Below are 16927 nucleotides of genomic sequence, written 5' to 3'. Positions count from 1 at the left end.
ACACACAGCATATAAGCCCTACCGCAAACTTGCTACCCTTATCCGTTCTACGAAAGATCAGCTTCCTCCTCTCTCGCTGCCTGGAGTGTACAAAGTACCCTGTTCCTGTTAGCTGGCATACTTTGAACAGACAGGCAGATCAGCATCCATCTGCCTGGAGGAACACAAGTCTTACCTCTGTAAACACAACTATGGCTATTCAGGCTTGGCTGACCATGTTTTGGACACCACCCACAGAGTATCATAGAAGAAAACCACCACACTCCACCACAGCAAATTCAAGAAAGAGACTTTTCTTAGAAGCAGCAGCAGCAGCACTCGGAAACCAACCAAATCTTAATAAATATGGTTGCATTAAGCCTCCGAAGATTTGGGAAACACTCATCACCAGAGGTCCCACCTTACATTCCAGGCCATCTACTACCACCCTTAGAGGGCGCTCCACCTAGATAGGACTTGAGTGTCACCCACATGGTTGGGCTTAGTATTGTAAGATTTGTGTGTGCATGTTACATTAAGTGTTTTTGTAATCCCAGTAGATGTCCTAGTGACTAGGACGAAATATAGGAAGTATTAAATTCTATTTGAATTCTTTTTGAGTGTTGTAAAAAATCCATTAAGCCTCCAACATGAGGGTGGAGGAATGGATCCTGGACATTGTAAATGTAGGCATTGAGGAGGAGGAGGTGGTCATTAAGGGACCAGATTAGGTTATAAACTGGCCTGCAATCTGATGCAGGTGGGCTATAAAAGCTAATTCAATCCTTTCATTTTTATCTGTTCCAAGAATTGGGTATTTGAAGAACTGCATAGTTACCAAAAAATTTGTCCATTATATCCATGTAGATCACTTGTTATAAGAGTGAGCAGTTGTATGGGAATGTGCATAAATTAAATTCATCATGACTCATTGCTCATTACAGCCATGATCTTGCGATTTCCATGTTCCTTACAATCCAGTTTGACTGTATAAGGTTTGGCAGTACTGGAGTCCTGATAGATTAATTTTGCAGAAAATTGTTGTTAGGAAGCTTGTAATAATGCAAACTTAATTATCTGGTACTATCATCATAGTATCTTGTATCCCTTGGTGGTAAATATCAGAAAATTATGAAGTAGATAGGTGTAGTATATATAACGGTAGCATTGTGTTTATGCATTGCTATCATAACGAACTTCACATGTTGGTGTCCGTTGTTTTAACTTGAGGTACTTGTGCTTCTGTACACTTCTCCCACCTTCTTTTTACTATGACTAACAAATATTAAATGATTTTCTCATGAATAGTGAGACATGATGTGTTTTACATTTTAGTTATGTTCAGGTTCTTAGCAAATATGCTTGCCTACTCAATTATGGTGAATAGCTGCAAGCTGGACAAAATAAATATATTTATCTAACAAAAAGTAATGTTATAAACAAAATTTTTTAAATTAAAAATGCAATATCAGTAATCACTTTATGGAACTTATTCATTTTAGAAATTATGGACTTTACAACCACGTTATAAATAACTATTTTAATTCCCGACTTTTCGACCTTCATATTAAGGTCATCATCTGGAGCATACACAAATATACAAAGACAAGTTGAGTTACATTTCACACACTAAAGAGACAATGATTTGATCAACGGTTAATTAATTAATTAGAAACTACATCAAAGCTATATTCTGTTTAAGATAACATCAGAGAAACATTCTTTCATATAGATAGTTTTCTTACAGTAACAATGATGCCCTAATTTAACATGACAATTGTTATATTAGATTTAAGATTCTGGATTATCTTCAGACCTGTTTATAGTTAACCCTTAGGGAGAAAGGTTCTGTGGGTAGAATATGTGCCTTCCATATGCTTGGGATTTTTATACCATCATTATTGTTAAGATTAGGGTGGTTGATAAGAATCTCACAAGCTGCCTTGGAATTACGTTCGTACCGTGTTTTGGTGTGATGTAAACAACTGGTGCCTTTCCAGTCAATTCTATGTAAAGTGTTCAGGGCATGATCAGAAAGGCCAGATTTGGGAGCCAAATCTGGGGAATAAGGTGGATGTGCATTGTTCTGATGAAAGATAATTTTTTATTTTTCTGCAAACCGGATCTTTTCTCATGAATTTTTTTGTGTAGCCTGGTTAAAAGATTGGAATAATATTCTCTGGTTATTGTTTTACTCTTTTCAAGATAATTAATAAACAAAATGCCTTTATCATCTCAAAACACCGATGCCATGACCTTTCCTGCTGATGGAACTGACTTTGTCTTCTTTGGCACTGAACAACTGGCTTCTGTCCACTGTTTTGACTGCTGTTTGGATTCTGGTATGTAATGGTGAATCCAAGTCTCATCCATAGTAATAAATCAACGCACAAAATCAGTTTTATTCTTGTTAAAATGCTCCAAGCACTGTTCACAGATTTTCATGCGAGTGCGTTTTTGATCTGTTGTGAGCAAGCGGGGCACCGATCTTGCACAAAGCTTTTTCATTTGCAATTCTTCATGCAAAATATATCCAATACATTCTTTTGAAATGCCTGTAGTCTCAGCAATTTCACACACTTTGACACATCCAATACCATATCGTGCACCTGATCAATGATTTTTGGTGTTGTTACACTTTTTGGATGTGCTTCACGTGGATCATCTTCAAGGCTGGTACGGCCATGTTTAAACTCAGCAGCCTATTTCTTAATTGTCGAAAACGAAGGAGAAGAGTGCCTATAAAATTTTATGAACTTCGAATGAATTTCTTTGTAAAACCTTCTTTTACAAAGAATTTTATTACTGCACGATACTCAATTTTATCCATTTCAAGGGATACGGACAACACTTTTGCTTCAGACAGCTGTATAAAACAAACTACATGATAGAATGACTTGCAATTTCACAATAGATGCTTATGACAGATGTACCAACTTAGAAAAAAGAAATCTTGCCGATAATGTTGCCATCTATGGTCGAGACCGAGTACTTTTCAGACCACCCTCGTGTGGTTTTCCTAAGATCCACAAAAATGGTATTGCTTTAAGACCAGTCGTTCATAGCAGAAGTTTTCAAACTTTCTCAATTCACAGCGGCCTTAGTGTCTCAGTAATTTTTTCATGGTGTCCATAGGTGAAAAGAAATAGTTTCGTTTGTTAAGAACTTGTGTCCAAACTACTTATTTGTGTCCTTAAACCACTAGGAACCACTGGTTGATGGTATCAGCTCATTGACTTGTTATCTAAGCATCTTGTTGGACTATTACATATTACATTAGGAGCTCTGACTCATATTTTAAGAATTCTGCCCATTTTACTGAGAAACTGTCAACATTTTGCCATTGAAATCCTTGCTAGTGTGGATGTAGTTTTTACCAGCTTTTCCATTAATGAAGTGCCAGGATTAAAGAATTCTTCTCACTGGATATCACTAGCCATTTGACCTTGCTTTTGGTCTAACATTTTTCATTGGAACAATGGTTTTTATAGGCAACAGCTTGGATTAGCATTAGACAGGCCCCTCTCCCCCAACCTTTTCTAATCTCTTTATTGAAAACTTTTTAGCATGTTTTCTAGATCAGCACTACTCTAAAACCAATTACATGTGAAGGTATGTTGACGACATATTCAGAGCTTGGAAGCATGAATCTACTTTACAGCAGTTTGTTCATTCTATTAATTCATTCCATCTTAATATGCATTTCATGTTAGAGTTGAAGGATGAAGGCAGACTACCGTTTTTCTACATTCTTATCCATATGGGACACTGTCTTCATCCCTTCACCATTCTTCTCAAAAACTAGGCATAACTACACTTAAAAAAAAAGAAAAGTGGACATTCTCTATTTTAATAAAAAAACGAAGGCAGAATTTAAGGAAAAATCTCACTCTCCATCTTCCTATTCTTAATGGATTTTCTAAAATCACTCTCAAACAAATATTCTCGGATAATTGCTGGGCTGGTTGGCTGAGTGGTTAGCGTTTCCGCTCTTCAGCCACTAGGCTTGCGGTTTGAATCCTGCCGTGGGCATGGATGTTTGTGATTATCTGTGAAAATACTAGTGGTGGTGGGTGGTAGATGGTAATGGTATAGTTGTGGTTCATTGTAGGTAGTGGAGGCAGAGTTGTAGAGGAGGTACCCTCCCTCAATGAATCTTTGGACTCCCTGGAGGTGTCACGTAATAACAATAATAATGCTCCTTCCAAAATTATATCTGGTACATGGAATTCAATTTCCATCTCATATATTGTCAATCATTTCATCAAGGGTTGCTGCCCTACTCAAAGATAACATTCCAGTAGCATATAAGCTGACCTAAACAATATATAGCCTCTTCAGATCTCTGAAAGACAGTATTACCTTTTACAAGCATTCAGGGGTTTATAGGATTTCCATCTTCCTGTGGTCTATTGTACACAGGTCAGATAAGCATTTGTTTTGAATTAAGAAAAAAAAAAGAACATGCTGGTGTTGATCATGAAAGAGAAGGAAAGTCTGACCTGACTGATATATCAATGAAAAATCACACAGCTGATTCAGAAACCACCACATCCCTGTTAGAGAAAGACTTTTTCTTGTCAAATTAAGGAATATATTGGGTTAAATTTGAGATTTAGCTGACCAAATTGTATTCTTATTGGTTAAACCAAAATAAAAAATGATAGTATAACATGACAAAATTTCATGCCGGCTGGGGCATTGCCCGGTTAAACAAGGCCCCTGTTGTTTTCGCCAGAGAACCAGGGCGAACAGTGAAAAGTCAGCTACTGGAACAAATCTGAAAACAAACCCCAACTCAACATCACCAGAGTTAAAGATCGGTGCTATCAACATAAGAAGCCTGAATAGCAAAGAAATGGAGCTAGCTGAGGAATTAGATAAGTACCAGATCGACATAATAGGAGTGACTGAAACAAAAAAGACCAAACTGGTGAGATCTTTCTAAGCAATAAATGCAAAATGTTATATTCAGGCAATGACAATCAAAGAAAAGAAGGAGTAGCCATAGTATTCAACACGAAATACGAGGCTAATCTTGAATGGCAGTCAGTCTCAAGTAGAGTAATGTGGGCAAATATGAGAATGGGGAACTGGACAATGAGACTTATTTGTGCCTATGGTCCCACAGAAGGTTGTACTAAGGTAGAAGTGGAGGAATTTTTTGAGGCTTTAGAAAAAGCAATTGACACAATGAAAAAGGAAAAGTTGGTCCTTGTTGGGGATCTAAATAGCAGAGTAGGAAATGATTGTGAGACATACAAAAATATTTTGGGAAAATTTGGAGAAAAGAGCAATAATGGCAAATATATGTTGGATTTCTGCTCAGGACATGGATTGGTTATTACTAACACCATGTTCGAACATAAAAATGTGCACAAATTCACATAGAGAGAAGAGGCAAGGAATAAGAAAAGTCTCATTGACTATATTATTGTTGATGGTGATGTTTTCTCCCTGGTGCAGGACACCAGAGTGTACAGAGGATTTGAAATTGGAAGTGATCACTATTTAGTCTTGAGCAGGATAAAACTGAATTCAATATTGAAAAGAATAACATGTAAGAAAGTTTTAAAGCGAATAAAAGTTGAGCAGATCTCAGATGTGAACTGTAGACGAAAATACACAAAGATTATTGAAGAAAAAATGAAAGAGTTTGAGAACAGGAATCAAACCTTGGAGATTCAGTGGCAAACTCTGAAGAAAACATTGATTGATTCTGCCAGAGAGGCATGTGGTGAGGTTGTCTGCAAGGATAAAAAAACCAGAACTCCCTGGTGGACACAGGAAGTTAAAGAGGCAGTGAAGGAAAAGAAGAAAGCATATTAAAAGTTCCTGGCAAATAAGTCAGCTTGTGCTCTTAGAGAATACAGAGACAAATGTAAGAATGCTAAACACTGTGTAAAACTAGCTAAACAAAAGTCATGGGAGGACTTTGCAAGAATATGGAAAATAAATATCAAGAAGGTGGCAAAATATTCTGGAGGTTGTTGAAGAAGCTTAGGAATGGGGGAAAGAGTGCTGTAAAAGGAGTTAGAGATGATAAAGGTGACATGTAAACTGGAGAAAAAGATATCCTTGAAGTATGGAGTAATTACTTTGAAAAACTGCTAAATGAAACAAGCAGTGATGACAGCACAGTCATAAAAAACACTGATTAGGCATGCAGACAGGAATATATATCCATACTTGAAGTAGAAAAAGCCATCAAAGGCTTGAAATGTGGAAAGGCAGCAGGAGTAGATGATATTCGACCAGAAATGCTGAAATATGGTGGTATAAAAGCTTACAGTGGCTGCACTGCATAGTTCAGAAAGCCTGGATAGAGGGACGAATTCCCAATGATTGGAGTAGAGCTCTAATAGTACCCATATATAAAAAGGGAAATAAAACTGAATGTGAGAATTACAGAGGTATTTCACTACTGAGTGTTCCTGGCAAGATTTATGCAAGTATACTTGAGAAACGGTTGAGAAGAATTGTGGAAGAAAAGCTTGGTGAAGAACAAGCTGGATTCAGGCCAAACAGAGGCTGTCAGGATCAGATCTTCACTTTAGAACAAATAGTCGAGAAAGCATGGGAATATAACAAAGATCTGTATTTAAGCTTTGCCAATTTGGAAAAGGCATATGATAAGGTGCCAAGAAATAAGCTATTTAATACGCTGCAGTTATATGGTGTTGATTGGTCATTATATCAAGCAATACTTAGTCTTTATTTGAGTTGTAAGTCAGCAGTTAGAATTGAAGGAAGTACAGGAAGATGGTTTAATGTTAAATCTGGTGTGAGACAAGGATGTACATTATCCCCTCTGTTATTCATTATCTATATGGATCACATTATGAAGGAAAGTGGTATTAAACATGATATCAAAATTGGAGATGTTAATGATGTTATACTTCTAAATAAATCCGCTACAAGTCTGCTAGATTCTCTGACTAAATTGAATAGCTGTTGTAATAGATATGGTATGAAGGTTAGCAATAAAAAGACAAAGTCAATGAAAATAGGCAGAATCATTGAAAATGTCAACTGTGTTGTGAATGGAGAACCTGTGGAACAAGTAAAACATTTCAGCTACTTAGGCACGGTTTTTACTGAAGATGGTAAATTAAATATTGCAATAGACAACAGAATGAGCAAAGCTGTTATGGTGGGAAGTCAATTGAATAAATTCATATAGAATAAGAGAGAAATTAGTTGGATATGGATCTGAGAACTGGGTCAGAAGTAAAACACTTGACCAAAGACTAGAGACCGCAGATATGAGAGTCCTGAGAAAGATTAAAGGCAATATCGTATTAAAAACGAGGATATTAGGAAAGAACTTGACATTGTCAGCATCCAGGAATGCGTTAGCAGAGCTAATCTCAGGTGGTATGGTCACCTAAACAGAATGGGCGAGGAAAGATTATCAAAACAAGTGTTCTCTGCCAGGAAAATGACCCAGAGGAAGACCAAGATATAGGTGGATTGATATTGTACAAAGTGCCTTAGATGATAGAAATATAAGATCGGGTAATGTTAGAGTCTTGACAAGTAACAGACTGATTTGGAGGAAAATTGTAGATAGGAAGTTAGTAATGATATAATTTTTTCATGTAGTACTATCATATCCAGTACACCCCTTTTGGGTACATGGCAGGAATTTGATGATGATGATGATGTGTCATTTATATTCCTTTTGTCTGATAAGAATTGTGCATCCTGTTTCCTCTATATATGGTAGATTACAGGTGCAATAAATACATTGTGCTCCAGGGTGGGCCAGTGGAGGGAGTGGATCTTTGGATGAGTTGAGTAAGCTTTTTAATTTTGCAGGCAGTTTAAAGGTGACTTTAAGGTTGTATTTCTGTAGTCTGTTTATTTTATCTGATGTCCCTTTAATGTATGGAATGTTATAGTTTTATCTTTGTTTTTTGTTGAGGTCTTGTAGAGAATTTTGTTAATAGTGTTTGGCTGTAAACATTTTTGAGAATAGTATTGCTGAATACTTTAAATTTGTCTTTCAGCACTTGTTCATTGGAGCAGATCTTCAAAGCACTGTTTTTAGAGGATTAATGACACCTAGTTTTTGTGTTGGGTGGTGGTAGGAGTTTACGTGTATCTATTGGCCAGTGTGTGTTGGTTTCCAATAAACAGTGAAGGAAAGATTGCCAGGAGGAAGATGTGTGACAAGTGTATCTAGAAATGGAAGTGTGTTCTGCTTTTCAATTCTAGTTGTGAACTGTATGTGTTTGTGTTGTTTGTTTAGGTGGCTGAGGAAAGTGTCTAATGTCTGGTTTCCTAGATAGCGAATACATCGTCAACTTATCTTAGTTAGATTTTGGGTTTTAAAGAAGAGGAATCCAGAGCATGTTGCTCAAAATATTCCACATAAAAGTTAGCAGTGGAGGGGATGGGGGGGGGGATAATGGCGAGCCCATGGCTGTGCCTTCTTTTTGTAGGTAGAAAGTGTTTTGCTACACAAAATAACAGAATGTAATACATGCGCAAAGAGTGCTGTAATATCTGGAGGAAATTTGTCCTGTAAAAACAGGATTGTGTGTTTGATTGGGACATCCATAAAGAGTGCAGAGATGTCAAAACTGATTAATAAATCATCTTTTTCTAATGTAGTGTTTTTGTTTATGTTTATAAAGTGTTGTTTGTTTCAGATATAAGAGGGGGGGGGGTGAAATGACCTACCAACTCCTTGAGTGTCAACGTATTTATGTTGACAATGTTTATGCTATCTGGCCCCATGGCTGCCAGACATTAGACACTTTCCTCAGCCACCTAAACAAACAACACAAACACATACAGTTCACAATTGAGATTGAAAAGTAGAACACACTTCCGTTTCTAGATACACTTGTCACACGTCTTCCTTCTGGCAGTCTTTCTTTCTGGCAGTTATCATGCTAGAGAATCTTCTCTTCTCCAGCATGATAACCTCTTGGCCATTTATTGAATATTCAGGAAATGAAGGAAAGGCTTCTCTGAATATCCTTGATTCTTATGTCATTCATATTAACATAAAAAGCAAATCGGTAATAGGAAAAAATAACATGAATACATAAAGACACATTAAATATAATAACTAGGAGGGGTGATATGATTGAGACATTCAAATTACTGAAGGGTTTTTATAAGATTGATCCAGGAGATATTTTTGAAAATGTGACTGGTGGTGGGAGGACTCGGGGCCATGCATGGAAGCTCTGCAAGAGCGTGGTTGACAAGGGTGTTAGAGCTAGGTTTTTTACTTGGAGAGTGGTGAATGAGTGGAATAAGCTTCCAGAGTCTGTTGTGGGTGCTACGACCGTGAATGAGCTCAAGGCAAGGTATGATAGATGCTGTGTGAATGTTGAATAGTTGTTCTTGACATGATGTTAGGGCCTCCCTCGATGAGTCTGTCGACTCCTTGGAGTTTCCCGGAACAACAACAATAATAATAATAATAATAATAACTATGGTGAAGCTTGCCTTTCTGATCATTCCCTGAACACTTTATAAAATTGACTGGAAAGGCACCAGTTGTTTACATCACACCAAAATGTGGTATGAACATAAATTCAAGGAAGTGTGCAAGATTGTTATCAACCACCCTAATCTTAACAATAATGATGGTCTAAAAATCCTAAGCATATGGAAGGCATATATTCTGCCCATGGAACCTTTCTCTCTAAGGGTTAACTATAAACAGGATTGTAGATAATCCAGAATCTTAAATCTAATATAACAATTGTCATGTTAAATTAGGACATCATTGTTATACTGTAAGAAAACTATTTATATGAAAGAATGGTTCTCTGTTATCTTAAATAGAATATAGCTTTGATGTAGTTTCTAATTAATTACTTAATTAATTTTTATTTTATTTTATTTTTAGTTTATTTATTTATTTATTTTTATATATATTATATTTTCACTAGAGTTATTCCACTAGAGTTATTCAACTGGCCAGTAGAATAACCGTTGATCAAATCATTGTCTCTTAAGGATACTGTGTGAAATGTAACTGAGCTTGTCTTTGTATATTTGTGTATACTCCTGATGATGATCTTAATATGAAGGTTGAAACGTAAGGAAACTAAAATAGTTATTTATAACACAGTTGTAAAGTCCATAATTTCTAAAACAAATGCTGATCTCTGTGTAACACTAAAAGAAAGGATTATGGAACTTACAGGGTGTTCGGGATAAATTTGACAGTTTCGTAAGGAAAAAGAAAATCTTCTTTGTATCTATTAAATTTAATGAATTGACAAAAAAACATTACAGGCAGAGTTAATTACAATACTATCAACAAGATTTACTCAAAATAACCACCATTAGCATCGATCACAGCTTCAATTCTGCTTCGGAACCTCGAACAAGCTGATGCTACAGTCTCCCTGGGAAGGGCCGCAAAAACTGTTTTAATTTTATCCATTAACTGGGCTTTTGTATTACTGTAAGTGCGATTGGTGTCTTTTTCAACTGCGCCCCATACAAAATAATCCATGGGGTTAAGGTCTGGGGAGTTTGGAGGCCAAACATTTGGACTGGTGAAGTCGTAGAAATTTTCAGACAACCATTTTTGACTTTTCCCAGAGGTGTGTGTGGCAAGGGGCCGAATCCTGCTGCCATACATATGGCCTACCATTGGCTACCCTTGTTATCCAGGGCTTGACTACAGTTAGCAACTCCACGAACAAAGCCCGAATTCCAATGCCAGGGTTCTTCAACACCTGTTCCTGCAGATTTGCGAGGAATTCTGCTGTACGAACGCAATCAGATCGTCTGCTAGAGATCTTTCTTCTTGCTACATCCTCGTAGTCACCATTGCAAGTCTCTAGTTCATGCCTGGTTGTTTTTACTGTATTCAGGGAGCATTGGGCAGCAGTCGTAATATCCTTATTTTGATGGCGGGCACGAATCATCATGATACAAGTTATTCTCTTCCATGATTCAGGTGGGTTCCAGCTATCCATCCTTTCTGACATCTTGTATATGAATGAAGAAGGGTCCAAACTTTTAAATGAAGAGAAGTGTGTGTTAATACATGTAACTTACGGAAAAATATAATTAATTATAAATATGTCAAATTTATCCCGAACACCCTGTATATTGACTTACTGGGACATTAAAAAAAATGAAAGGGGAGTCTTGTACAAGTAAATTTTTTTGTGTCGAGTAGGATTTTGCATAATTTGTCAAGGCCTGGTTATGTTTATACTTCTGTCAATACAGATGTAAAAAACAAAGATTAAAAATGCTAGACATAAACTAATAGTTTAAATCAAAGTTTGTTTGCTCTGTTTTTATTTATAATATTTATCATTTTTATTGAATATTAAATGTGAAATGAAGAAACAAGAAGACAGGATTTCATTTTAGTCATTAGATGTTTAAAGTTTATACGTACATGTACCAGTTTCTGTAGTCATGTATGCTATGACAGGTAATTATAAGTTAAGTCCAATTAACATTATAATTGAGTATGGGTGGAGAAAGCAGTCATGTTCAAAAGAGATCAGATCCACTGAAAGCTGGTTGCAGAGTGAGAGCCATAAATTTAGTACACTGAATATAGACACAGATGAGGGAATAATTTTGAAGAATAATTGTGAAATTTGCATTGATATACTCTTTGTTTTATACCATGTAACGAGTATCTTCTCTAGCATGATAACCTCTTGGCCATTTATTGAATCGTCTCTGAATATTCATGAAATGAAGGAAAGGATTCTCTGAATATCCTTGATTCTTATGTCATTCATAATAACATAAAAAGCAAATCGGTTATACGAAAAAATTACATGAATACTTCAGATACAAATGTAATGGCACACGAAACTTTGTAGATTACTTACAATGAACATTGTAAGTAAAATTCAAAGTGCCATACCTATTCTCATGTGTAAATGCTATTTGATTTATTTTCCCATAGTTAGCAGTTCATGTATAGCCTAAAGTGAGTTTTCAAGAAGACTATGTAGTCCTCAAGATAAAATACTTTGTATTTCACATCACTGGTTTAAACAGTATTATTTGATAGTCTCCTTGTTTTACATGAGTACCACTCACTGTTTGCAATACTTATTATCTTGTAGGTATTGTCAGTTAAATATTAATTCCTTAATAATGTTCAGTGATATCATTAATAAAAGTAACATTTTATTCCTTATCAGATATGTTGTAAATTTCCAGAATTATTCATTATGCAAGGTAATTAACGTAACCTTTCTTTTAGGCTTGCACGGTGATCCGAATGCATTTTTGGAAATTATGGAGACAACTACCGTGTTTGAATAAAAACTTTAGTTTAATATTACTAAAATTTTACAATTCAACGTTTAGACCTTTATGTCAAGGTCATCTTCTGGAGCGTACAAATATACACAAGAAACAAGCTATACTACAATCATACTGGTTCGTTAAAGACACTGACTAACCTCTGGTGAAAAAAAAAAAAAAAAAATTATACATCAATGCTAGAGTCCTATTATTTGTGTTGTCTACTATATACATATATTAACATCATTCCAGCCAGTTGGAGTGGAATGGTTTCTAATACTAGCGGATTGGCTAGAGTCCTGACTTATGTTGAATCTTTCATATTAGGTTGGCTGAATGTGTGCCATCCAGATCCTTGGAATTTTCATACCATCTTTATTGTTGATATTTGGGTGGTTTATCAGGATTTCGCAGGATTCTTTAAATTTTCTTTCGTACCATGTTTTTGTGCGGTGTAAGGAGCAGGTGCTTTTCCAGTTGATTTGGTGTAAGGTGTTAAGTGCATGGTCTGAGAGGCCTGCTTCACCATAATGGTTATATTTAATGTGTCTAATGTGTTCTTTCTTGTGTATAGGGATGGTCCGTCCTGTTTCACCAATGTATGGTAAGTTACAGGTGCAGCGGATGCAATAGACTCCTGGATGTGCTAATGGGAGGAGAGGATCCTCAGAGGAGCTGAATATGGTTTTAAGTTTAGTGGGTGGTTTAAAGGTGGCATTGAGGTTATAATGTAGGATTCTGTTGATTTTTTCTGATAACCCTTTAATGTATGGGATGGCTATGGTTTTACTGTAATCTAGATTCGTTTTTGTTGTGGTTTGTTTATAGAGTATTTTATTGACAGTATTTTTGTTATAGCCATTGTTTATGAATGTGTCACTAATGATTTCTAGTTCTTGTTTCAGGGCTTGCTGGTTAGAGCAAATAGTTGTGGCTCTGTTTTTAAGGGTGTTTATGACTCCATATTTTTGTGCTGGGTGGTGGTATGAATTCGCATGTATGTATTGGCCCGTGTGTGTCGGTTTTCGGTAGACCGTGAAGGATAGACTGCCTGAAGGAAGACGTGTAACTAGTGTGTCTAGAAACGGGAGCGAATTTTGGTTTTCGATTTCGATGGTAAATTGTATGCGTTCGTGTTGTTTGTTTAGGTGGCTGAGGAATGTGTTTAGCGTTTGTCGCCCGTGCGGCCAGATCGCGAACACGTCGTCAACGTATCTGAGCCAGATTGTCGGTCGGAGCGTGGCGGAATCAAGAGCCCTTTGCTCAGAGGTTTCCATGTAGAAGTTCACGATTGGGGGGGATAATGGTGAGCCCATGGCTGTAACTTCCTTTTGTAGGTAGAATTTGTTTTGCCACACAAAGTAACCGGACTTTAGTACGTGGGCAAAGAGGGCCGTAATGTCGGGCGGAAATTTGTTATGTAGTAGGAGAATTGTGTCATTGATGGGGACATTAGTGAAAAGGGCAGAAACGTCAAAACTGACTAATACTCGACAAAGACGACTTATTAGTCAGTTTTGACGTTTCTACCCTTTTCACTAATGTCCCCATCAATGACACAATTCTCCTGCTACAGAACAAATTTCCGCCCGACATTACGGCCCTCTTTGCCCACATACTAAAGTCCGGTTACTTCGTGTGGCAAAACAAATTCTACCTACAAAAGGAAGGTACAGCCATGGACTCACCATTATCCCACCCCCAATCGCGAACTTCTACATGGAAACCTTTGAGCAAAGGGCTCTTGATTCTGCCACGCTCCGACCGACAATCTGGCTCAGATACGTTGACGACGTGTTCGCGATCTGGCCGCACGGGCGACAAACGCTAAACACATTCCTCAGCCACCTAAACAAACAACACAAACGCATACAATTTACCATCGAAATCGAAAACCAAAATTCACTCCCGTTCCTAGACACACTAGTTACACGTCTTCCTTCAGGCAGTCTATCCTTCACGGTCTACCGAAAACCGACACACACGGGCCAATACATACATGCGAATTCATACCACCACCCAGCACAAAAATATGGAGTCATAAACACCCTTAAAAACAGAGCCACAACTATTTGCTCTAACCAGCAAGCCCTGAAACAAGAACTAGAAATCATTAGTGACACATTCATGAACAATGGCTATAACAAAAATACTGTCAATAAAATACTCTATAAACAAACCACAACAAAAACGAATCTAGATTACAGTAAAACCATAGCCATCCCATACATTAAAGGGTTATCAGAAAAAATCAACAGAATCCTACAACATTATAACCTCAATGCCACCTTTAAACCACCCACTAAACTTAAAACCATATTCAGCTCCTCTGAGGATCCTCTCCTCCCATTAGCACATCCTGGAGTCTATTGCATCCGCTGCACCTGTAACTTACCATACATTGGTGAAACAGGACGGACCATCCCTATACACAAGAAAGAACACATTAGACACATTAAATATAACCATTATGGTGAAGCAGGCCTCTCAGACCATGCACTTTTAACACCTTACACCAAATCAACTGGAAAAGCACCTGCTCCTTACACCGCACAAAAACATGGTACGAAAGAAAATTTAAAGAATCCTGCGAAATCCTGATAAACCACCCAAATATCAACAATAAAGATGGTATGAAAATTCCAAGGATCTGGATGGCACACATTTAGCCAACCTAATATGAAAGATTCAACATAAGTCAGGACTCTAGCCAATCCGCTAGTATTAGAAACCATTCCACTCCAACTGGCTGGAATGATGTTAATATATGTATATAGTAGACAACACAAATAATAGGACTCTAGCGTTGATGTATAATTTTTTTTTCTTTTTTTTTTTCACCAGAGGTTAGTCAGTGTCTGTCTTTAACGAACCAGTATGATTGTAGCTTGTTTCTTGTGTATATTTGTATGCTCCAGAAGATGAAGATGACCTTGACATAAAGGTCGAAACGTCGAATTGTAAAATTTTAGTAATATTAAACTAAAGTTTTTATTCAAACACTGTAGTTGTCTCCATAATTTTCAAAAATGTAATTAACGTAAAGCTGAAATCAGCTTAAATTTGCAGACTTAGTCATGCAAGTAGAAGCAATAGTTGCATTTCTGAATTTCTGCTGAAGTTAGTATGTGTGGTCAGAATGTGGTCAGAATTGACTAAATAATGGTACATTTCTATCATCCACCTAAATCACTTCCATTTTCTACAGCTTTAGGCATTTCATAGAATTAGTTAACAAATTCTCAAATTGTCCATAATTTTTTTTTTCCTGTGAGCATGATTAACTGTTCCTGGATAATTGCAGATGTTTATTTCTCCATAATATTTGTTTCGTAAAGTTTTATTTTAGTAATATAATTTCTTATAGGTGGGAATAAGTGCACTGACAAGATGCATCCATATTGATAGTTCAGGTTTTTTGACAAAATTTCAATTAGCACTGAAAGAGAAATGCAGATAGATAACAGATTAATGGATTTAAAGTCCACGTGGTTCGATTCCCGTTGAAGATGTGAGGAATTTGAGGATCTTCCTCAGCCATAGCCAAGTTAGCTGGTCTTGGGCGTGGGCAGTAGGGTTTTTCTGCCAGTATCTGGCATTTTTTTCATACTGGCCCTGTGAACATACATGGATCTACAGCCATAAATACTTAACCCCCCCCATGAGGGGGCTCAACTCGCCCCAATAGGGATGGGGAAGAAAAAGGGAGGAAACTCCATACGAATAAATAAATGGATTTAAAAGAGCAGCTTTCTAATAGCTTATAGTGGGAATGCATACAGATTGTAGCTTGCATATAGATGATATTGTTAAAGTTAGGGAAAAAAAAGTATTCAGTGTGATGGTGCAGGGTTGGGTAAAGTGATTGACTGTAGAACAAATGTGGGAGTAGTATAGTGTGAGATAACACTTGAGATAGAAGAGACTCAAGGTTGTATTGGGATTCATTGCTGTAGCTGCAAAATCAATGCTGTCAAGGAAAATGTATTTTGGTCTCCCCCCCCCCCTTTTTTTTTTTTTTTTTTTTTTTTTTAATTTCAGAATTTGCAATGAATTTAGGTGGGGAAAGGAGTCAGCAAACTGAAAGAAAGGTGGAAATTAAGTTATACTTAACAAGAAATTATATTCTTGTTTTTATCCTTTCCTCATGAATGAGAAACTAAAGTTTATGTGGGAAATATCTATTAAATAGGCTGTTAACTTCATATCAAGTTGCCTGAGTAATAAAAGACAGAAGGAAAGGGGAGGAAAAATGCTGGCTAATATAGTTAAATATTTAGTATTTGTTCAACATATAAATATTCATAAATTTTCTTGCATTTCCTGAGGCAAGCAACTGAATTCCTGTACCCATCTAAATCACTTTCATTCTCTACAGCTTTAGACATTTCATAGAATTAGCTAACAAATTCTCAAATTGTCCCTAATTTTTTTTTTTTTTTCATGTGAGCATGATTAACTACTCCTGGATAATTGCACATGTTTATTTATACATGATATTGTAAATTCTAAGATATGCTTGTTATAATTCGATTTGTTTTAAAACTTGAAATTGCATTTATGAAAAATTAACCTGTCATTCACGAAAATGGTATTATTTTTATTTCTTATCATTTCATTAGAACCATTAAATTATCTAGAGTATTTGTGTTATGTTTAAAGATACTTTTTTTGTGCATTAAAT

At 36.5% G+C, this 16927-nt stretch overlaps 1 protein-coding gene across 1 annotated transcript in view; it reads left to right on the top strand.

Moving 5' to 3' along the window:
- Positions 1 to 16927, top strand: part of LOC150110585 (FIGNL1-interacting regulator of recombination and mitosis-like) — a 390780-nt gene that overhangs the window by 90418 nt on the left and 283435 nt on the right. The window lies entirely within an intron of this gene.

Source organism: Typopeltis vanoorti, chromosome 1 (assembly GCF_054136105.1).
Source record: "Typopeltis vanoorti isolate ZY-2024b chromosome 1, IOZ_Tvanoo_1.0, whole genome shotgun sequence".
NCBI classification, from domain to species: Eukaryota; Metazoa; Arthropoda; class Arachnida; order Uropygi; family Thelyphonidae; genus Typopeltis; species Typopeltis vanoorti.
Note: the sequence above shows the minus strand (reverse complement) of the source record. Positions and strands in the feature narration are given on the sequence as shown.